Here is a 25,740-nt window from a genome sequence, read left to right as displayed (position 1 = left end):
TTGATGACATTTATTATGTGAAACCATCACTTGAGTTTTTTTTTCAATTTGTAGAACAATATCTACAGGCATTGCCAGTTTTACGCTATGTAACACTCGTAGAGTGTTAATATCAGCATGATTATGCAATTGAACAGGATTCAGGTTTTTACAGAACTCATGTGGTGATTTCAGTGATTTCACATAACAACTGAACGAAGTAACAAGATATTCAATAATTCTGACCAGCCTACTACTTCAAAGAAAAAATAAAAGCAAAATTCAAATTTGCGTAGATAGACTCGATATTTTTGAAGAGTTGATACATTATTGAATTCGTCATTTTTTTCTTTATCAGCATAAGGAGAAGCAATATGACGTCCAGAAAAAAATTACTATTGCGTCTCTGAAACAATGGAAAACAGAAAAAATATTATTTATTAGAATCTCTATATTGGATGATGGCTACAAACCAAATTTCGTGCAGATATCTCCAAAAATAAATGAGTTATACAGAATAAAGAAAATCTCGATTTTTACTTTTTTCGAGATATACCTGAAATCATTGGAGATATTATGGATATGTTTACACCAACACACTTATCCCTAAATAACGCAATTTTTTTGTAATTTAAGCCATCCTGTATTTCTAACGATTTTCAATATCCCTGTTGTCCCTCTTAATAGTTCTAACCCTGTATAATATAGTACAAATAAAAATTGAAGAAATGTTATATAGAGCGCCTGAAATTTCAGGGAACTCTGTATCTTCGAAGGCAGAGCTCAAAGAATTCTTTTTATTCGTTTTTTACAATTCTTAGATTTTTTGGAGGAGGTTTATGTCCAGCAGTGGACACAGAGAGCTGAATGATGATGATAAACTCATTGTTTTTTATATTAATATTCTCAGTCTTGAACATGAATGGTAGAGTTTTCGAACTAAGAGGATCGATGCGGTGTAACGATTGATCATTGAATCAAATTTCATTCTGGAATAAAAAAATACACCACCAAAACGTGGTTAGAATATTCGACCAATCTTGGCAGAATTATTCAACTTCATATTAAAAGGTGGAGTACGAGATCAAAAAGCGATCCATCAAACGAAAAAAATCCTTTGTACAGTTCACCGTTGAATTAGAGCTTTCGACTTGCAGTCCTAATGACCACATCTTGTGCTAACCATGACGGTTCGTCATCAACGGTAACGTTTGGAGTACTGTATCTTGGATTAGGACGTAGAATTGCATAGATATTCAGGTGCTAGGAAATGCACGACGATCGAATGGCCAGAAGCAGTGCTGCCAACCCTACCTAAATTTAGGTAGATCTACCTAAATTCGAACTAATCTACCTATCTACCTTTTTTGAGCTCGATCTACCTTAATTCAGCTCCGCGCGAACTTTACGGTTTTAGATCAACGACAAACCGTTTTACCAGTAACGTGACTATGAGAAAAATCTATTCCTTATTAAAGCTGTCACATCTTAATTTTTACGCACGCCATTGGATACGAAGATCTCCGGGGATCAGCGGCGGAGTTTCAGAAACATACAGATGCAAAGAAAGGACCGAAATGGGTAATAAACTAATAAATAACGATGGCTGCGCCTCAATACGCACTTGCTTGATAGAAAAATAGCGATAGTAAATATGGTTGCATGTACGTAGGAAAAATAGATAGGTTCGTATAGCTCGCAGATTAATTGAATCGATCCTTATGCTTAAAAAAAAACAGAATAAAATAAGATCGTCGAAAGGAATGAGATGAGACCCTCTGAATGCATCGAAGGCTGCCGTCGGGAAGCAATAAAAGACCTTTTGGGTGTTAAAATAATAAAAGTTTTTGGACAACAAGCGTTTTCTTGCAAATTATCCACATCTGTTGAAATGAAATATTTGAAAGACTATTTATTCTTTCGTGTTCAAGTAGTGAAGAGAATGACTTTCTTCAAAGCAGGCTGAATCGGGATATTGCGATTTTGACGAAACAGAAAAGGTGTCGTTTTGTATAGGTAAGTTTTTTGCTGAATTTATCGAAAATTTGAGTGCCAGTGATAGTGGAGGCGAAGGAACAAGTCGTGGTCCATTACCGAAAAAAAGAAAGTATTACCAGACCTATAAGAGTGATTGGGAAAAATTATCATTATTTTATATATATTTAATTTTTAAATTATTACATAAATACAATTCTTTGTTTTTCAATTTTTTTTTATTATGTAGATTCTTATATTTTTTTATTAATTCATCAATATTTATCATTAATAAAGTAAAATTCTATGGACTCAGTTCTTTCAAAACTCCTAGAAAAAAGGAAAAAATAATCTACCAAAATTTGGCAACATCTACCTGAATTTCGAACCTCTATCTACCTTTATTTGAGCTCAGTGGGTTGGCAGCACTAACCAGAAGTAAACTTGGAGAACGTCACAATGTGTTGAGCGGCATGTGCACCATACTGTAGGGATTATGGTATGAAGTGCTATTGTTTTTGGGAGCAGGTCCCAGTTGATATTCATCCACAGTAATATTAATGTCCACCGGTATGTTAATGAATTGGCAGAACCCCAAATCCTTCCATTCCTTATTCAAGAGCTGTAGGGCCCGATTTTTCAATTTTCAGTATAATGCTAATCTCCACATTGTAAAGTGTTCTATATGGAGCGCTTCAAAAAGGCTAACGTCAGTATCTTGTCTTGGCCACCCATATGTAGAATAATGAATGAATAGACAGAGGAAGTATACTCAATTTTCATGTCCCCTGCATGGTTGGATGACGTCGTATCCTGAAATATTTTCAAATTCACAATTTCACTATATGAATGTATATTATATTGAATGAAATATATTCATTTGAGTTATTGTCGATTAAATATGCGAATTTGAATATTTGGGATTCAATATTTTTCCTGAGATTGAGTTTATAGAGTGCAGAATATTTATTTTTTTCTTTATCTACCTGCTGAAATCCAAGCGTTGGCACCTATATTGCGCTCCTAGTGTCATCAGTTGTTTCACGACGTTTGGCGAGCTTGAATTTCTGATATATTTGGGTATTTATCTCAATATATTTTGAGTTAATATAAAATTCTGATTCACTATGGGATATAAGAAGTTTTCCTTCTTGGAGAAAATTGAGTGAAATATCGTATCACTGATATGTTTCCATTTCCGCGTTCCTTTATGTCAAATCGTGATGATAGTTCAAGGTGGGGACCAAAAATACTTTAAAATGTGATCAGAAATCGTAACTTCAAAGGTTATAACGCGTGTTTTTTTTCGAGGTATATAACTTTGAGTTGGCATTACTGTTCAACATGGGCGCCCGCAGGGGGGGGGGGCATGGCCCTCCCTGAGATTTGGATTGCCTCATTTTTCAGCACAACACCCTCAATATTGCTTTCTCAATCCAAAGGGCATGGAAAAAAGGAACGAAATGGATTCTCAACAATTTTCCGGTTTTCAATGACAATCATGGCCGCCTTATCGTTTTCCAATAATTTTCATTTTGCCCCCCCTGAGAAAAATTTCTGCGGGCGCCCATGTTCAAGATGGCGACCGATTTAACAGCTGTCAAGTGATTTATTCTCAGTTTGGTTTGCATATAGTGCAATTTCATTTCGAAAATAATGGTTCTGTGTGGCATACGTATTGCGCACTACGTCCATTTTATTTTGTTTAGCGATGAAGCGCAATTCTGGTTGAATGTCAACAAACAAAACTGCCGCATTTGGAGTGAAGCTAATCCTCAAGTATATGTCGAAACACCGTTACATCCAGAAAAACTGACTGTTTGGTGCGCTTTATGGGCTGGTGGAATCATTGGTCCGTACTTCTTCAAAAACGGTGATGGCCAGAACGTTACAGTCAATGGTGATCGGTATAGATAGAGCAATGATTACTAACTTTTTCATTCCTGAATTGAACAACCATGATGTCCAGGAGAAGTGGTTCCAACAAGACGGCGCAACATGTCACACAGCTCGTGCACAATCGATTTATTGAAAGACACGTTTGGTGACCGCCTAATTTCACATTTTGGACCTGTGAATTGGCCTCCCAGATCTTGTGATTTAACACCGCTAGACTACTTTCTGTGTGGCTATGTGAAGTCATTGGTCTATGCGGATAAGCCACAAACCCTCGACCATTTGGAAGACAACATTCGCCGTGTTATTGCCGATATACGGCCACAAATGTTGGAAAAAGATATCGAAAATTGGACGTCCAGATTGGACTACATCCGAGCCAGCCGTGGCGGTCTTATGCCAGAAATCATATTTAAAACGTAATGCCACAAAATTATCTTGCGGATAAATAAAATTCATGTCAATCGAATAATCCATCGTTGTTTTATTGCAATTTATAGTTCTATAGCTCTAAAAAAAAACACTTTACATAATAGACCACACTCAATAGAATGTTGGTCAGAAATGACGTTGCACACCCTGTATCTCGCTTATGCTTCGAAAACGAGGCAAAAATGATTCTCCCGGTGTAATCTACATGACTAGGTTGGTCCGGTATAAAATGAAATAACCTGTATATCTTTGTCTATTACTCTGAGTGGCCAGCCAAATCTCTCATTCTTTCGCTTATCGAACATGTGTGGGGCATAATGAGTAGAAGACTTTAGTAATTACTAGTCTTATTAGGATTGGTTAATTAGCTAATCCTCCACAATCACTAGAAGCTCTCCGCCATGAATTACAGAGGGTGTGAAATGAGTGGTTGGCCATAGTTTAGTGGTGCATGCAGGTTATCCAGGACTTTCAGAAAAGTAGCTTGTTTTCCAGGGCAGTACTCAGAATATTGAGGTTTTTCTATCAGATTCCAAAGATTTAATTTTCAATCCTTATTTTTGCTATAAAACGAATAGGCTCACAGTTTACATTTACTGAGATGTTTACGTCATTTTGTTTCGAATTGAATTCCTAGTTTCAAAGACTTCTCAGTTTGATCATACATTCTCCTAATCAATATTTCTCGCAGCTTGTTAGAACACTCAGTGGTGCTGAGGGTTTTAAAATGAAGGAAAGTTGGACAGAAAGCTAGCAAATGCGAAATCTCAGCTGAAAACATTCAATATTATCACTAGAAAAATAAAAAGATGACCGTATTCAAAAAAAGTTGCTTAAAACTTTCTTTCATTCGATACTCTTTTGAAGAAACTGTGCCATTCAAGGAGAAAATTGAATTAATTACACTGAATTATGATTTTTTCATGGCAATAACGATAAGTAATAAAGATTATTAATCTAATGCAAAAAATTCAATATTCTGAGAACTGCTCTGGAAATATAAAAATACATGAAACGTCCGGAAGGATTTTATGAAGTGAACAAACCCACAAAATTGAAACAAAATCGGACTGCTGATTTCCAAGTTTTGGATATCAGAAATTTAGGCCAATTCTCATAAATCACCCTTTATCTCCGAATATAATAGTCTTAGTATACACAACAACCTACTTCTCTGAAACGCCTGGATGAGTAGCATTCACCACTAGGCTATGGCCAACCACTCATGTAACACCCTGTATATGGCCTGGGATGCAATATCTCAAAAGTAAATCGATCATCTGGTGGAATCCATGCCAAATAAGGTGCAAGGGTGTCGAACTGATTGGGGTGGCGCAGGAACGTAGTTGAGAGCTTTTCCGAGGGATTAACGCATTCTAGCGCTCCTCATTGAAATATTTGCAAAATATGAGAAAATACAGAAATATGGAGTAAGTATACAGGGTGTACACTTTTAAAACGGCCTTACTTTAAGGGGAGATTGTACAAGTGATTTGCAACAAAAAATGTCATATTACACATGGTCGGAATGTTGGTGGTTATTCTTCAATTTAACATTTTTTTATTTCATGGAATTTATCACTTCTTTCCATAAAACCAATTATATCTTATTCATTTCTGCGTCCTCATCGAATTTGATCATATATTTTGAGAGAGCATTGAATTTGCCTTAATATGAGAGGTCATGAGCGGCAAAAGAATTTCACTGACGAGTATGGTGAAGTGGTGAATATAAATATTCTGAGGAGAGCGAAATAAGTCGTATCTTTCCAATAGTTTTATGAATAAAAAACTAGAATATGTTTTCTTTGCAGTAAAAACTTCTCCATTTTGCAGGATTTCGAACGACATATCTAGTTTTGTGCTAGCTTCTTTCCTTCTGCTGTAATATCATGGCTAACGTGATGACAATGAAAAAGACGATAATACTCAAACTTAAATGAATAAGATATAATTGGTTTTATGGAAAGAAGTGATAAATTCTGTGAAATAAAAAAATGTTAAAATGAAGAATAATCACCATCATTTCGACCATGTGTTATATGACATTTTTTGTTGCAAATTACTATGTATAATCTACCCTTGAAGTTAGGCCGTTTTAAAATAGTACACCCTGTATATTGAGAAAATACTAAAACTCAGGTCACATTCTAGTTCTGCACTCTTTAAATATACTCAAGAGGTCACCATTGATTCTAGGGAAATCTTTTGAATTCCAGACGTATTGACTTTTTTCAGCAAGCATCCATAATCCGTTTAAATGAGGTTCTCGATTTTAAATTTCGATTAATTTTTAGAATCATTTATGAATTCACTATTTGACTATGGACTAATATATTATATGAGGACAGAAAGGCTATGTTTCTTTCTACTCAACGATTTTGACGTACATATGTATAGCCGGCTATTCCCCACATACCACAGTAGCAGCAAAGTATATTATTCTGCAATGCTTTTGTTGGTATAACAATAATTATCCCATGTAAGTTGTAGTTCAAAAACAATCTCTTTTTGATACGCTGTCAATTTGGCACTCTTTTTAAATATGCTCCTGTGCGGGCTGAAACCCCCCCCCTCCCGTTTGCTACACGGCCCTAGTGCGGCTAAAAACAATATCAATAAAAAATTTTGTTTAATATCTTTGAAATGTTGAATAATTACTACCTTCGACTAGCTGAACATTTCTGCCACGTTTGGGCAAAAAACTTGAAAGCCTTCTTGTGTGGTATTTTTTATGTCACAGATAGTATTTTAATTTCTGAGAAAAGATTTGCAAGCGTATAAAGGATTTTTTACTTAATTTTGTAAAATTCTCAAATATGAAAATTTCAGGACTGAACAATTCAAAATTATTAGATTGAAGGAATTAATAAACCAAAATTACTCATTGCTGAAATTTTCATACTGATGAACATCCATGACGAAATTCTATCACTGAATAGAACTCATACAACTAATATTCGTGTTTCGCTATAACAATAGCTTCGTTATCATAATGAAATTGCAATTCGGCTTATTATGGTTGGGTGCTGTCCTGAACACTTCAATATTGATCGTACCTGTTTAGATCTACCTGATGTAATTAACAAATGAATCAAATATTCAGGAATCACGCTCACTATATTATTGAATTATAACATTGGATTCTGATCAAATGATGAAAATTAAGCTTCAATGCTTTCAGTTCCTAAATTGGGTGAAGTTCATGAAATAAAGAAAGCGGATTTTCGAAGAATAACATGTCAAATTCTCTTTCAGAACCATTTTTCAAAATTATTCGAAAAAAATTTTCACTGATTCAGTAAAAATGCGGAAAAAAAATCATAAAAACATTCGATAAAAACAAAAGTCTTGCACGAATAATTTTTCAGAAATCGTCAGATGGCTCTGCAATAGAGTGTGAATTTGCCGGGAAAGTTATAAACGAAAAAAAAAATTTGGTGATTCGGATATATAACAAAATCTAGTCGCCTAGGTATTTTTCCAAGTTCATCAATAATTTCATCATTGGAAATGGGCAACTTCCTATGAATATACATCATTGCTATGCTACGCCGTTGAGCCTGTTTTGAGAAGTAGAATTTCGGAGATAGTTCTTTATTCTTTTCAATGTTGAGAATGATATCTCTGAAGTGACTGTGGAAAGAGGAATTGCACAAAATATTAGCTTCTACACATCATGATTACAGAATCACAGATGAGCCAAAGCTTGAACACCATTTTCGATTTGACCAACCTGTTGTGGCGAAAAATTTTCTTTTACTGACTTTGAGAGCCACTTGACCTCTATACAAGTCATTTACTCTTTTGTCACTTTATTTATCAGGTAAAGGAAACGTCTATGCCGGTGGTAGAACCCAGAGTGAACTTATAACATTTTTTATATCGCTGACATGTTGATTGACAAAGTTTTTCATATCCTTCGAATTTACAGACACTTCTTGAGATTAATTTCACCTGTCAAAGTGTCATATGCTGTATTCAAATGCGAAAAACTTGAATTCGGAATATAATAGAAAAATTTCAAAATAATTAATGAAATCTAAATTGACGGCAAAAAGATTTTTGGTGACAAAAAATAGTTAGTTATAATACGATATTATTTATTAATAATAGAGTCCTGAAAAATTGGAGAACTTACTATCAGGGCTGCTGCCGATTCAATTCGAGTAGTTCGGAGCTTTTACTTCAGGATCTCTTTAATTTTTACGCGATTGTTTATCATCTATTTGGCACTTATAGCCCCAGAAATTCATTTAATTTGATCAATGAAAATTAAAATTATAATTTCTACAATTTTTTATGACATTTTCAGACGTTGGAGAAAGTTTAGATGAGTTTGAAATTGTATATTCCGCCATTGTCACGGATTCAACAGTTTGCACTTTGAATAATTCACCTTCATCCAACATTTTTTGTGCCGTTTCAATTTCATTGTTAATGCTCTCTCCGAAGTATCCCTCTACTGTAGAAAAACCAACCCCCATGATGTTTCAGTTGGTTGGATGATATCATCTCCTCTATTAATTAAAAGAGTAGCTGACGTATGACGAGAACAGTGACCTGTATAAAATTTATGATCTGATAAATTCAAATACTGATCGATTTTCCAGGGTATTTTTATATTCATTTCGACCACTTGTTGAGAGCATTTTCCGTTGCAATATTGTAAAAAATTTCAGGTGGTGAAGGTACAGGAAAAATCAATACAATCATTTTCTTCTTCCATCTTTGATGCTTCACTATCACATACGATTATTATTTAGGAAATTCTTCACTCAAATGAAAGATGTCATTTACTCGTGTCATTCCATACTCTGAGCAATGCATAGGTATTTGATTTATAGCTCAGAGTAATAAACATAGATGGAGGGAGCATATATCATTTTCAGTACGAAAATTTTGTACCCAACATGAACTATCAAATTTGACATGAAGCGCACGGAAATTGAAACTTATCAGTGATACGATATTTGACTCAATTCGCGAGTTTCTCCACAAAGAACGCACTTCTTATGTCCCATAGTGAATTTACATTTTATATTAACTCAAAATATATTGAAATGAATACCGAAATATATCAGAAATTCAGAAAACAAACTTCAAGCTCGCCGAACGACGTGAAACAACCGATGACTCTAGGAGAGCAAGATTTGCCAAACCTTGGATTTCAGCAGGTAGATACAGAAAATAATAAATATTCTGCATATTATAAATTCGGCAAGCAGGAAAATATCTGATTCCAAAATTCAAATTGGCATATTCAATTGGAAATCACCTCGGGAATCTCTCAAATATATCAATCAATATAGGTAATATACATTCATAATGATATAGTGAAAATGTGGATTTGAAAATATATCACAAACTGACAAGGTAATCTAAACATGTTGAGGAAATGTGAAAGTTGCGTGTACTACCCCTATCTATGTTTATCACTCTATGATTCATAGTTGGGACATTGACCGTTTATTTATTTAGTCGCTTATAAGCGACAAATTGACATTCCTTCAAAAAAAATGACGTTTGCATTGTTAAAAAAGAGCGCAAGTGCCTTCCTTTGATATCCATTGTAGAAAAATAATGATTGTGCCGACGACAGTCGGATCAGATGGAAGTCTGATATTAATATAATAATATTAATATAACCGCTGGTTAATGAATTTGTAGATCCAATTTTTGCACCATTAAATTATTGAGCTTTGTTGCTCATAATGGATATTCACCATTGGGTATACCACTGAGGACCACCCTGTATAATATATGTTACCTTACTATTCCCTGCATTTTTGGGTAGAATGCTATTGTTGTTATAAGGTCGAGTAAGACAATAACTTTGTTGCAGGTTCCAATTCATTGATTATGGGCTGGATCATGGTCAGCTTCAGATTCACGCTTATTATTCGGCTTATTCACAAGTGAGGTACGTACAGTCTCCATCATAAATTACTATTGATCTCATCCCCATATATTAAACATTCTATGGCGCGTTGAACGTCAACAGAAAATAGGAAATTATGCTTTCATACGAAATTTCCTGTATCAGTACTGCATTTTGATTGTTCGTTCGCCATTCAACTAGCTGTAAATTAATTAACTATGACATAAACACGTTCACAAGGTCTGAACGCAGGATAGGGCTCAAAGGACTAAATATCTCCCTTACCTTCCTGAATGAGACGCCTTCAAGTTTTCGACGCTCTGTCGCTTCAATCTCTACTCATAATAAAGTAGTTCGAACTTTATGTCTGTTCGTTGAATGAATCGATCGAAATATGAACGGCGACGGTAAATAGAACGAGCGGCATATAATATTAACATCAGTAGGTACTCTGATCTTATTTATGTATCAGCTGTCCCAATCTCGATGTCTAGTGAGAGGTTTCAGAAACCCTTTGAGCTGAGAAAAATGAATGGCACATTTTCGCGCTCAATTTTTGGGAGAATTGATTTGATGGAAACCACAACCTTTAAGTTCAACTGTTTTCATGCTATAAAAAATTGGAAAATGGCGTAGAATGAGAAGTTCTCATCACTTATTTTTTACTGGTGCTATTAACATGAAACAATATCATTTTACAGGCACTTTTTTCGGTATAATGCATTGGGGTAACAATTAGCTTTTTATTTCATTTTTTTTTTATTATTAGATTTGAAGTTGTCACGGTCATAATTTGTGTGAAGTTATCGTTGGCTTGAAGATAGTTTGCACACCCCTGAACTATTTTCTGACGACGTTCAATTGTTGGTTAGTTATCTTGTTTATGTATATTATGATAATTGAAATGAAATAGAGGTTAAACAGTTGATTGAAGAATGTTGTTCAATTATCAAAGGTAATACCACAAGTGCTTCAAATATATCGATAATTTTTTCTTTTGCACGAAAACTTGTTCATTTGGAAATAATTTGAAAACAAACGGATTGATAAAATCAATCTAGGACAAATTCAGTTTGTTTGAATGTTTTTGCCTCAAATAAACAAGTTTGAATATCTATTTGTACATGAGAAAGCTGTGTGCAAAATAGGTTCCGCAAGAGCTCATTATCGATCGAAAGCAAAAACGTGTTAATGAATCTGAGCAGTGTTTTAAGCTGCTTAAGTGCAATAATCCTGAATTTTTGCATCGATATGTGACAATGGATGAAACATGGCTTTCATTTCACTCCGGAGTCCAATCGACAGTCAGCTGAGTGAACGGCACACGATGAACCGAATCCAAAGCGAGGAAAAACATAACAATGAGCTGGCAAGGTTATGGCATCAGTATTCTGGGATGCGCAAGGTATAATATTTATTGATTACCTCCAAAAGGGCCAGATCATCAACAGCGATTATTATATAGCGTTATTTGATCGTTTAAAGGATGAAATCGTTAAAAAACGGCCCCATTTTAAGAAAAAAAGGGCTGTTTCATCAAGACAATGCGCCGTGTTACAAATCAATCAAAACAATGGCAAAATTACATGAATTGGGCTTAGAATTGCTTCTACATCGACCGTATTCGCCAAATCTGGCCGCCAGCGTTTTTTTCCTGTTCTCAGACCTCAAAAGAATGCTCGCTAGAAAGAAATTTAACGCCAATGGTAATCGCCGAAACTGAGGCCTATTTTGAAGCGAAAGACAAATCGTACTACAAAAATGGTAACGAAATTGGCCTGTTGCCTACGGTATAGTTGAAGAGTGTGGAGTTTTGCCCTGGAGTATTGGAGAAGTATCTTGTAGAGTGCTCGAGTCCAAGAAGTTAGAGAACATGAATGTCGGTTGTCAATATTTATAGTACCGTTAGATAGAACGTGAGTGGAGTTTTGTCCGGGAATTAATGAGTATTGGAGGAAGAGTATTTGAGGAGTTTTAGAGTCTAGGAGTCGAGGTTGTTATTGGATTTCTCAGGTGTTTCGCCATTATTTCATATATAGGTTAACGAGTTCGAAATTCAAGTAGTTATCTAAAACTGTAGGTGATTTCTGATGCAATAAGCATCTACTGAAAAATCACCTAGGGGAGTGTCGGGCAACTTCCTCAAAAATGCGAATAAAACAATGTTTGTTGATTGAGACACATTTTTAGATACTCATTATACAATACACAAAATTAACAAAATAAAAATTTTTAGGTGAAAATTTCTGACTTGAAAAAAAACTTCAAATGCCTCACTTACCCCATATCGTGGGGCAAGCGATTCCCTCTACTCTTCGTTCTTCGAGGCGCTATATTTATACACATTATTCATTCTTTATGAAAATTGTCTCAATCTGTTTCATTATATTTTACTTATTTTATCTGATATTGTTGATAGTTTTCTGGTAATTTATTTTTGGCCTCAGAGTTTATTCTCTTTTCCTCTTTTTCATTCAAAGAATTTGGTCCAGCATTCTTGAAGTCCTTATGACTGCTTTGCTGTATTTGCTTTTTCTTCGAGTTTGTCCTTATAGGATGAATTTGAAATTATTTTTTTTTCTACTCGAGACTCACTTGCCCCAATGTGAAATTTCTTTAACAAATGATTTTCCTTTCGCGAAAATATTCAACATCAAATTATAAAAATAATCGACCAGGTTTATTACTATGTGATATTCTGTGAATTTCAGATGATTAATAGTAATTTACGTAACAAGTCCGGAAAATAGGGTTTTTTTGAACAAATAGACAAAATTCCAGGACGAGCGTAAGCGAGTCCTGGAAGTCTGTGAGTCCAAAAAAAATATTTTCGGGCGTGTTGCGTACAATATTTTTTCGGCAACCATGTAAAATAACACTATCGCTGCTGCTTTCCATATTTTATTGCGATTGCGATAAAAAAACATGCAAATTTTTGACAATTAATTCCATATGAACTGTCAGCCGTTATCTCGGTTGCTATGGATTCTATGATTCTTTTCCGGCCTAGTCCGGGAAGTACGTACTTTCCGGACTAGGCCGGGAAATGCTACTTTCTCAGAGAAAAAGCGTCCGGGAAGTGAGCACTTCCCGGACGGTTGCCGAAAAAATATTTTGTGGTCAAGAGCAGTATACTTAGAAATTCGCTTTTTTCTTACTGACTTGCTGTTTCAAAATCTTCTCGGCTTTCCTCTTCATGAAATCTATGACAGTTTTCCATTTTCTGTGGATTTGTCGGTTTCTTACATACCATAGGCTAACCAGTGCTGCCCTTAGCTGTTTATTTTCTGCGTGTTTCATAAGATATACACATACATATAAGTGTATTATGTGTTAGATTCCCATTCCCCATTTTATGTCTTCTCCATATATATCTTTAGATTTGGGTTGATTTTTAGTCTTTTTATTTATAATATAAATTCCTGCTTCTCGACTTCTTCTGTTGATGATGTCTGTTCGTTGCAGCACGATATTTCTGTATTATTCGCATATAGAGCTAATAGATTTGGGTTTTTTGGGATGTCCTGTGTATATGTATATATTGTAGATTAAAGATCCTAGAACTGAGCGTTGAGTCGCTCCTGCTTATCATAAATGTCAGAAAATTTTGATATTTTTATTGAATCTCCATCATCAAGTAGACTCATTAAACCTTTATAATTTATTAAATCAGATATTTGAGTTAATTTGATTACAAGCTGTGAAAAAGAATAACTCATTTCAGAGATTGACCCTTTTCAATGAAGCACCCTGTGTGAATATAATCACCGTAAATGGCGTAAATAGCTGTCTATTCGGAACTCATTAATTAAATTGTGTATTCCAAATCTAATCGAATTAATAAAATAAAAATATTTACATAGCCCGACATATTGGTGACTAGCCTAAAAAGCACGGAACATGATTGTTTTTCTGATTGAGATTCGACAAGGTATAGTAAAATGTAATTGAACTCATCGTTAATTTATACATAAAAAATTAATACACTATAGAATTCATTAAATAGTCGATGAAAAAAGGGTGTTATTGGAAAAAGGTATATTTTGAATTGAACGCCAGTAGTTTATACTTAGTTCATATAACTTTTAGATTGATTCTCACGAACGATATTATTGAGCGCTCGTTCCCCGAACATCTAGAGCTCATTTCGTCAAGATGAGAATTCATTCACGATGGCGGCGATCAAGAACCACCAATTTATAACTTCATGAAAAAATTTGTGTTGCTCATCAGAAGCACACAAAATCCAATATCGAAATAAATACCCAATATTTCCTCAACAACAATTCCGATTAGGTTGAAATTACGTTTTCCATGAAAAATAACCCCGATTAGTCTCCAAGGGTGAATAGTCGCATGAATGAACGGGCGCTGAAAAGCTTTTGATACCATCATTGTCAGTGAGTGCTATTCCTGAATTTTCAACCTTTGTCTGCCGAAATATTTAAACTCAAATATTCTGAACAGAAAAATGAATTTCGCGATTACATGATTTCAGCAAATATGCACATGGGATCAATCTGACGCATTGGCTGGCAAGGGACACAAATATGTCCCCGGATTTAGACTTTCCATCAGCATTATACCGTCCAATGTATGAAATCTTTTTTTTAAAACCGCAAAAGAGTTAGCACGTTAATATGACAGCATGCAGGCCATTCACCAAATATTATATTGCATGATTCTAATGCAGAGTAGGCCACGTATGGTACCCTAGACTTTCACATTTTTTTATTATTTTCCATTAAAAATTCAAGTTTCTATCGAAATAAAATACTTTCAACTCTACCGTGTTGCCGCTTATAGGAAAACAGGGAGAGATGACTCACCTTTTGTAAAATGCGCCAGAAATCTACTGTTTTGAACTGATCGTGTTCCTAAATCATAAATAATTCTTTGGTTATTAATCTTTCATATTATAACATCAACATGAAAAAAACTGATTTTGGCAATCTCTCCCGCATTCTTTAGGTGAGAGGACGCATTGGGTTTGGGAGAGATTGCTCAAGGGGCTCAACATAACATGCTTACTTTTCGGCATTGTTTTATTCCCACAGGGCATACAGTAGTTTTTAAAGGATGTGCACTCGTCATGAAGCCACCTGCGTCACTGCACGTACTGAATCCATTCCACTGTAGATTTGATATTTTCGTATAGCGCTCCAAGCAACCTAAGCATTCATTTTCGTCAAAAATTTCGTCGTCTATGGAATCGTTTTCCATCGCACCATTTTCTTCAGAGGAAAAAAACGTCGTTTTATACACGTTTTATTCCAGCAAGGTTGTTTGTCATCAACTTCTAGGGTATATTTTTTTCTGCTGTGATGTTTTTCTAATTATTTTTTTCTGACTTTTATTCTTCTTACGATTTCCTTCTTTTTTCCTCTCCAATCTTTTTTTCATCTGCAATCAGTCAAGTTTTGTGCAGACAAAAGCTCAAAATATTTATGCGCCCTTCTTTGTTCTTACCTTCAGCTCGGGACATGGATACATCTTTGGCCTTTAGAATACTCAAAGTGGGATTTCTTTTTGAAAATACTGTAAAAAGTCGGCGTTTTGGGTCTGAAAATAAAAAACTATTATGCGTCATCTGTCTAGAAATATAATGCGTCATCTATCCCAAATATCCCAAACCCATGGGATACTAACACCTTCGATATTTCAAATAGAATAGCCTGTATATTAGTACTTTTTCGGTTTGTGGTAGCCTCTTGATTATTTATATATGTATTTACTTCTTTATTCCTACCGCTAGCGGTTTTCGAGTAATTGATTGATTTAATTATTTTTTTTTGCAAAATTTAACCTCAATTAAACATAAATAACTTCGGTAGGTACTTGGAATCCCAGAAAGCTGAAATTGCGAGTATGGATTACCAATATCTCGTTTAACATTCACGTGTAATAAAATACGTTCCTCTTCACAGGCTTCAACGAGAAATACTAAAATTATAATAAGTGCATTTTCTTGAATGGGATGACCTGCATATTATAAGATGTATGCAAAAAAAATTAAATTTCCTTTCATACGTCTTTTCAGCAGAATTTCCAATTACGAAGCTATGACCCAAAGTTTTTTTTTGAATGGGAACACTAGATTTCTGTGCCATTTTTTGGAAGCTTAATTTTTACTGATTTCAAAAATATAAAACATCGTACATATAAATAATAGAAAATGGTCAAAAACCTTTTTTCATTTGAGAGTCTCAATATTTCTATGGTTTCAATTATTGATGATCACAGAAAAACAGAGCTTTGTCTACCAAGAGCAGTCTTCTTCCTTCAATCTCATTATTTCTATGCATCTCACTATTTGCTTCAAACTTCTATTTTATCTTTTGGAACCATACGGTGTTGAATATTTTTGAAGTCAGTAAATATTAAGCTTTCAAAAAGTGGCATAAAGATTTAGTGTTCCCATTTAAAAAACAACTTTGGTCATAGCTTCGAATTGTAAATCCTAAAAGACGAGCACGTCACTGGATTCCACGTAATAAAGTGCCCGTATAATGTTTTATTCAATTTCAGAGCTTTATCATCATTGTTAGCGGAGATATTAATTTTTTCGATATCGCCATTTTTCACTTATAACTCGAAAACAAAAGAAGGTGGCCAAAAATGACTACTACTCTTGTTAGTTTATATGTTGCCTATCTCTGAATTTTCAATCAAAGCTCTCAATATGTTCACTTTTAATAAAAATGTGATATTTTGATATTTAGTAGATAATAAGAAACGAAATAACTAGATTGAAATAATGAAGGAAATTTGGATCACGAATCGAGTAATACTTCACGCATTATACTGGAATCAAATATTTATAGAACCTGACAACATGGATATATTTTCCAAATATGGAATCTGAAATTCTTCAAGTTGATTTCGAAAGGAAGATAAATATAAAACGTTCACTATATCTACATATTCGGATTCATAATCGATTGAGTATTCAGAAAATATGAAAAAATATTATGAAGTATATTTTGCAAAAAAAAACTGTTTTGTAGAAAACTGAAAGTTCAAATGAAGGAACAATTGCTGAGAAATTGTCTATAGACCTTCTAATTTTGAAAACCAGTCAAATTTGTAAAAATTTTTTTTTTGGAAAAACAGTTTTTTCTTGATAACTTTCAATGCCTTGGTTCGATAGTTTTTCCAATAACATATTTGGAATGCCCGTTGAAAATACTATCATATTGATGAGCCACTTCAATTGCGCTTAAAGGATAAGCCACAGCATCCATTGACCCGCTTACGTGAAACACCCTGTACATACAGCAATATGTATCAATAATGTACTACTATTCATTGAAATTGTCCGAAACAGTTCATACACTACTTAATGAAAAAGTTCTTCATCCAATAAATACTTTATCGAAACAACTCGAACACTCAGAATCATGATATATTAATGAACAGGGATTCATAATATCAATAAATTAGGGTATAGGTTAACGATCGAAATTTTATTGAATTGATAAAGAAGAACACGAACACTTGAATACAATGAAAAATTTTTTTTTCAGTACAAATTTCAAGCGTAATTTCAGAAGGATCTGGCGATGCTTTTCTCGCACTTTTCAGTGTACGCTCGATATATTTTGGCGACACATTCCATCAGTCGAGCTGAAACGGACAGAATCAACCATCCCAGAACCATTTATCCCTTCCTTGAAATCAGGGTCGCGGAAAAGCTGTAACCTAGAAAACCGAGGATTTCCACTCAACACCCATTCCCTTATCTGGAAGCACCCAGAAAAGCTCGCTGTCCAGTTTCTGGATGATAAAATACTACGATATGGATTATTTCGTAAATGGAGAGCTAATTTTCGCTGAGGGGGTGTTCACTTTACCCCTGCGAAATCTATGAACCCTCTCCGGACTCTTGCAGGATATAACCCGAATCTGTATAATCTGTAGGCTATTATTCTGTGATTTATCGACAACCTATGAAAGTATTTCGGAGGCTACTCATAAATTTCTACGATGAAATGGATTTTGAAAACTCGCTCATTCGTGAGACGAAGTCGGGTGGATGTAGGAATGCAGGGTGACTAGATCGCTCTCTTCCTGGTTTGAAAAGACTGAGAAACAATGATTTATTACTCTGTTAAAACAAGTTTTTAAGTACTCCACGACTGCTATAGAATATAGGTCTCAATTTTTTCAATGTGATCACGAAATGTTAGTATTTCATAGGCAGGGCCGTATCTAGCGCGTGGCAAAGGGGGCACTTCACGGGGGAGCTCAAAAATATCAAAAGAAAAAAATACTGGAAACATTTAAAACATTGCTAGTATTGCCTAGAATTTGCGTACCAAGCCTAAAATAATTGCAAGATCAACAACACTTTAATTTAAGGTGAGAAATAATATAAATATGGCTATGTTCAAACGTGCCGTAATCTAGTCATAAATATTTATGTCGGTCGTCGGCATGTTCAAAGGTGCCGCTTTCAGATCATAAATATTACGGTCGTGCGTCGGCATGTGTTTTTACCACTATTTTCATGAGTTTTTTGCGCTTCATCAAGCTTGTCCGTATATTTCTTCGACAAACAGTACCATCTATTTTTCTGTGAAGTTCGGCTCTTTTTTTTGATACAATTTTATAACTATCGGTTTTTCAGATCTTCTGGAGTTATCACTTTATATGTATATGTAAATATATACAGGGTGTTTGTGAATTGTTGCGAGAAAAATTAGGGGCTGATTCCTTGTCAAAAAAGGGTGGGTCTTTCATATAAACTTTTTTTGAGCCCCTTCTCACTTAGTTATAGTCCCCTAAAGATTTCGCCCGGAAAGTAGTTATAAATTTTTTTTTGAAAACCAAAAAATCACAAAAAAAAATTAAATTAAGCTGACATTTTATGCTAGCGAGGGGTCATCCAAAAAAATTTGTTGGTGGTGTTCCTCTATGAATCCGAGGGGTAGAAAAAGCCACCTCTCAAATTTGTTTCGCAGTCACTTTTTCTTTATTCTTAGAAAATTAATTTTGGATAGACTGATACATTTTTAACAAATAAAGTCTCTCGTAATTTTTTGCTAAAATTTACGCTTTTTGAGAAAGAAAATATCAACAGATAATACGCCTGAGTTGTGGAGGTAGGAAGTATTTTCGACCTCAATAGGCAGATCAAAACCATAAAAAATTCAAGAAGTATATTGAAAAAGAAATACGCAATATTTTTGTGACAAATTATCCTATCTTTATGTAATGACAGATTACACTGGATTACGATTTTGCAGTGAAATATAGAAAACAATTTCAAGCTTCATGCTGAGTTTCGTGTTGATCGCTAGAACCATAGAAAATTCAAGCGAAATAAGGAAAAAAAAGCCAATTCGCATATTATACTGGGTCTTGATTGATTCATATTATATTGGAATTCAATTGTAACATTATAATTAACAATAGTCCATATTCAGTAAGTTTAGTAGATAACAATACTCTATAGAGTAATCTATCCAACATGTATCAACTTGTGCCTCATGTTACTTCAAGACACAATACATTTATGCTACGTTTTAATGAACATAACTGTCTACCGACTGAACGTTTCGGTTCCCAAGTGAATTCATTCCTCATGGAGTTCGAGCTGTTCACTGGAAATGACAGTTTTCCGTGAAATCAAGTTGGACAACCTACACATCTCCAACAGACTTGCGTTATGACATTCGCGGTTGAATTCATTATATGGAGTATTCGTATTTTCCAAGAGAATGATTAGAATCGCATTCGAATTCAGAAGAAGATCTACGGTTCTGAAATAATACAAAAGGGACATTGGAAATGTTATCGTTCAATATTTTCTGTGGAGATGCAAAGATTGCAGAGTAAACTGAGTGTCATATTCAGCAGTGGAATGTCAGTCTCGGCAATATCTATAGGAAATTATAATATGGGGTTTATGTCATTCCTCTGCATATAGGTAGGGGACAGAGGGGCATTATGGAGAGAGGAACAAAGCCAAACAAAACTACGAGCCTTGTTTCGAATAGCTCGATTTGATAGGTCGTCAATTGTTATGTGGTCTTCATTTGCTAATTACGCCACCTCTACAGTCGTTTGGGTAGTGTGACTGAAAGGTGTATGTTCGTTAATAAAATCTATAGTATTGAGCAAAATTGTTCCAGACTTGTATTAACAGATAACAATACCAGAAGAGTGAAAATAAGTTACGTTACCACCATATACAAAAAAGAAGGTAAACATGAATGCTACAACTATCGGGCATCACAGTCACCAACACTTTGACCAACAGCTGGACTACGCCGTCCAAAAAGGAAAAATAGTGCAAGCCAACATCATGTCCATTAAAACAAGCTTATCTTGTACAAGACCACCGTCCGTCCCACTGTAACTTATACTTCAACTTGTTGAGCCTTGCACCCTCCGCGTCGAAATTCAATATTTTACAAGTTGCAAAGATTTTGCACGCTTCATTCCATGTTACGCTACTGGAATTTTTGAAGACGCGGTAATTTGTCAATTAATCGTATCATATCGTGTACCAACGGTCGGAACGCAGATGCGCGGGTCTAGAGAGAATCTTCTGAAAGATTTTCAACGATTATTGAGACTTCAGCAAGAATACGTACCTAAGATTTAGATTTCAGTCATTATTAATTTAATTTGAGACTCGGAATCTGATTTATCGGCGAGAATTGTGTCGGGATTCTCGCACCTCCCGTGGGATTGGAACAAAGAAAACCTTTCTTGGGATTGAAAGATATCAAGAACTACTTCCTTGAGATACAGAATTTGGAATAGTACGTATGTTAAACCACTTTAGTTCCTGAATCTGAAAGAATATCTTCGTAATACCTGGAATTATCACATCAACTTTGTTGAATGAGGATTGGAGTACTATAGCTTCCTGATAGGAATTGATGTTCAGAAGGCTGAAGATAATTTACAGAAGAGGTTCCATCCTAGTAGCAGAGTAACCCATTTAAAATCGTTTTAAGTTAAGTTTCTATTTTATTATTTGTTTAGAGTGAAAAGGATCGATCATTGTATATTTTAATTTTATTAAATTTGTAAAAACCTGGCAGTGACGGCTCGTGCCCTCGAGATGTGGGTCGGCCACACACATATATATATATATATATATATATATATATGTATATATATATATATATATATATATATATATATATATATATATCTTTTTTTTTTTTTTTTGATTCACACTAGCGTGGTAGTTCAATTGTGATTATTCGGGCCGGAAGGCCAAGAATAATTTCTGTTGTCAATGGAAGAAGATATATATATATATATATATATATATATAATATAATATAAATTAATATAATAAATAAATATAATATATATATATATAAAATGATTTTGGGAACCGTGAATATCTTACGGAAGGTCGTATACCCCCATTGACCAAAAAGAGGGTTATCCTTGATGCCTTGGCGTCCGGATAACTCTACGAAACCCACTAATAAGTGTGAAATATAAGAAAAAAGAAAAAAAAAATAAACACTATGCTTCAGGGATATAAATATATATAAACAAATAGATTTCCACGTCACCCAAGAGGTACTATTTGACGACGCGTTGGTTTTTTGTTTTTAATGGGAAACCTCGCCTAGAATAGCCCTATTATAACCCAATATAAAAATGTAGTTCTCAAATCAATGAAAACTGAAATAAAAAGAAACTCTTGAAAAAACAGAAATAATAAAATATTCAATTATCAACATAACATATACAGGGTGTTTCCTAAACATGCGGCAAAAATTCAGGGGGTTGTTCCTTGGACTATTTTAAGCATGTTTTGTCCTTGGATGATTTTTGAAAAACCTCTTTGTTTCGAAGATACAGGGCGAACAACACCACCAATGCACCAGCGCATTTTAGTTTAGTTGCTCGTGAGTTTTTAACATTAACATACGGAGATCGCTGGATTGGAAGAGGTGGACCTCATTTATGGCCTGCTCGTTCCCCGGACTTAAACCACTTAGATTATTTCCTATGGGGCCATCTAAAATCATTAGTTTATACCACACCAGTAGAAAATGTGGAAGACTTGCGAAATCGGATCATTGCTGGGTGTAAGTTAATAAGAAATGATCCTGGTGTTTTTGAAAGTGTTCGGCAGTCAATGAGGAGAAGATTGGATGCTTGTATGCTGGCTAGAGGTGGTCATTTTCAACAGTTTTTGTAGGTTGAGTTGAATTTTCATGTAATTTTTCATAATAAAATGTTATTATCTGAAATTTTGTTTCCCCTATATCTTCGAAACAAATAGGTTTTTCAAAAATCATCAAAGGACAAAATATTCTTAGAATAGTCCAAGGAACAACCCCCTGAATTTTTGCCGCATGTTTAGGAAACACCCTGTATATTTGAATAAACATAGAGAAAACCTCTCATGAATACATATAATTAAAGGTATAAAATAAAAATATAAAAAATCTTATAAAGACCACAAAAATATTGTGGAAATGACCGCATGTATTCTGGTCAAAAATGTATGAGCTTGCGTACCCTTTATTCATTTTTATAGATCAAATCAATTCGACGATCTTTCTTAGTCGCGAAGTCATCAATTATTTTCTCGAAAAAAATGTTTCCTCTAGCTAGTTCTTTAACTAAACCTCTTTCAATTGATATCAGTGCCAGGTTATTTAAACGGTCTTGAGACATCGTGTTCCTACTGAAAGATTTTATTCTTTTGAGCGCTGAAAAACTGCTTGACGCTCTGCAATACGATAACCGGCCAGCCGACCCAGCGTATTGGGAAGCGACCTAACATCGAGTTGATGTGCCGTTCTACTGAGTGGTCGTATTCTGGGCGTATGTCGTAGTATCTTTTCCTTTACGTAGCGCTCTCGGTAGCGCTGGTTCCACCATCGGCTCTTGGCCGACCTAACGTGATGAGATGCTTTCATTCAGTGACATTCCAGGAGTTGCAATTGTATAATTGTAACATTTGTGTTACACTGTTACATTTCAGACCTAATGTTACGGTGTGACGTACAATTCTGGAATAACTTGTTTGGGGTGATGTTACGAAAAGTAACCATTTACGATTGTGGTTTGTTACAATTTATGAAAGGGAATAACAACGCTGGATGCTTTGGAAATCGAATATTAGGTGGGTCCGAAAGAAAATATTGGCCGGTATAAGTTATATTTTCCTGTTCTGAGTGGAAATATTCATTATCGAGGGAATTTGGATATCGAAATCGATAACTCCGATTGAGTTTGAATGAATTGAATATCTAGAATTATTTTCTATTTCCCGATAATTTTTGGGTCGGCCCGGCCGACCCTGCCGACCCTGACGAGCCGTCACTGAAACCTGGGTAGGTGTTTTGTTGCCAAATAAGCCAAACCACCCCTAGAAATTAGTCTCAGAGTCTCATGGGCAATTGTAACGTTACAAAGTCTTCCAAAATAAATTCCTCAGAACCGCCTTCAATGTTTGTTCACAACACCCAACTCCATCGTGAGGTGAACCTACCACTGTTTAAGGAATTTCTTCACGAAATCGCTCTCAAAACTCTTGGGAAGTCGATATAACACCTCAACAGATCAGTCAGAGACTCTTTGGACTACGATGAATCTTCCACCAGATAAAAGGGTCCAAAGCTTGCTTTTCAAATCGAGTCTTTCGAAGACCGTCAGTGAATGGTGCACTGTATCATTTAATCTCCCCCAAAAAGACCGTTCAGCCCATGTATCCTTTTTAAAACTGGCTCGAAAGGTGACAGGCACTCTCAACTCCCACCATTTAGACACCATTTCAGACCAGTATGAAGGAGTCTACTACTACTACTACTACTACTGGCATATTCCAAATAAATAACAGGTCAGGTTTAGCGAGTAAGAGTCTCACACTCTTCGACCTTTCACAAGGTTGTTCGTCCATGAGGATCCCCCTGCTTTAACAAAAAACCAATAGTTTGAGTAGGGTATACGGCAAGGTTATAAAGTCGTGAATAGATGGAGAATACCAAAACATGGATGTTGAAGAACAAGCTTGGTTTCGATTTGGTAGATCAACAGTGAATACTTGTTTACACTTACAAAAGTAATAGAAAAAAAAATAGCCTACGACCAAGAACTACAACTCTTATTTGTCGATCTGAAAAACGCGCATGAAAATAGATCGCTGAAAAACTATAGCAGGCATTAGAGACGACAAATATAAATGTCAAACTGATAACAACAGTAAAATCTTTTTATGAAGAGACATTAATAAGGATAAAACAAGGTAACATAATAATTGAGGAATTCTCACCAACTAACGGACTTAAACAAGGATGATGCCTGTCACCGTTGTTCAAAATATTCCTCGAACAATCGCTGAAGGAGAGGAAGAGTAAATTTGGTTCTTTGGACATGTCACTCGATGAAAACAATCTCTGAGTTTCGCAGATGATCAAATTGTAATATCTCAAGACTACGAAGATATGGAGTACATGACTCATTGAACAATATAAAAAATGGGTCCTGGAAGTGAACCTTGAGAAAACAGAGTACTTGTGGATTGGTGGAGAACAGAAGGACCCTTTACTGAATAGTGTGACAAAATATCAAACAGTGCAGTAATCATAATATATGGGAGTGAAACTGTCAAATAACGGGTTGTATGAGGCAATCAGGGATCAAAATACCCAAGGGAGAAAAGCATGTCGTTGCCAACGGAATACTCTGAGACAAGAATATAAGTGAAGAAAATAAAAAAAGATCAATAATAGTTAAAAATATTATTATATACAGCTCAGAGGCTTGGCCGTTGATATTAAGAACTGCTAAAATGTTAGAGGCTACTGAAATGGATTCCTGTAGAAAAAGACCAGGAAAATCTAGAATGGAAAGGGTTACAAATGAGAGAGTGGGGGAGATAATAGACGTCGAACATACAATAGTGGAGGATATAGTAGATAAATAGCTTATACGTTCATTTATTTATTTATTTCCAGTATGGAGCACATACAAGTAATTTAATAAATGTATTCACAGAGTTAGAAAAATAAATTCAGAAGATGTGTATAACACACAAGTTTCTTATTTCTATTCACAATTCACCCAAGTTCATTCAATACACTATAATATATATATATATATATATATATATATATATATATATATATATATATATATATACACTACTATTGTGCCTAGTTGGTAAATAAAACGTGTCCAACCTCCTGAATCTTCTTATGGGAGCATAGTAATGCAGTTTAGAGGTGAGACTGATGCAGTCTAGTTGATTATTAATTAATTTACTTATGAATAATATATCAACAATAGTTCTTCTGTCTTCAAGACTTATCATCCTGAAAAACTTCAGTTTCAAACTATAATTATTGGGATCTCCTCGGTTTAATTTATAATTACACTTAAATGCCAAATATCTCAAGAATTTACGCTGGACCTTCTCAAGGCGGTCAATATGAGTTGAGAAGTATGGACTCCACACAACTGAAGCATAATTCAGCCTACTGAAAACATACGTGAAGTATAGTGAAAGCAACGTCTGGTAATTTGAGAAGTGCTGACTTTGTCTCAACACGAAACCGAGCATTATACTATTGCATGAATTAACCAGA

General features: G+C 34.9%; 1 protein-coding gene across 1 annotated transcript in view; it reads left to right on the top strand.

Moving 5' to 3' along the window:
• LOC123672462 overlaps positions 1-25,740 on the top strand; it is a 173,401-nt gene that overhangs the window by 74,155 nt on the left and 73,506 nt on the right. The window contains exon 2 of the mRNA XM_045606559.1: positions 10,127-10,204. The gene's annotated coding sequence lies outside the window, so the exon portion shown is untranslated. The remainder of the gene's footprint in view (positions 1-10,126; positions 10,205-25,740) is intronic.

Source organism: Harmonia axyridis, chromosome 2 (assembly GCF_914767665.1).
Source record: "Harmonia axyridis chromosome 2, icHarAxyr1.1, whole genome shotgun sequence".
In the NCBI taxonomy this organism is placed as follows: Eukaryota; Metazoa; Arthropoda; class Insecta; order Coleoptera; family Coccinellidae; genus Harmonia; species Harmonia axyridis.
This window is presented reverse-complemented; position numbering and strand designations above follow the sequence as displayed.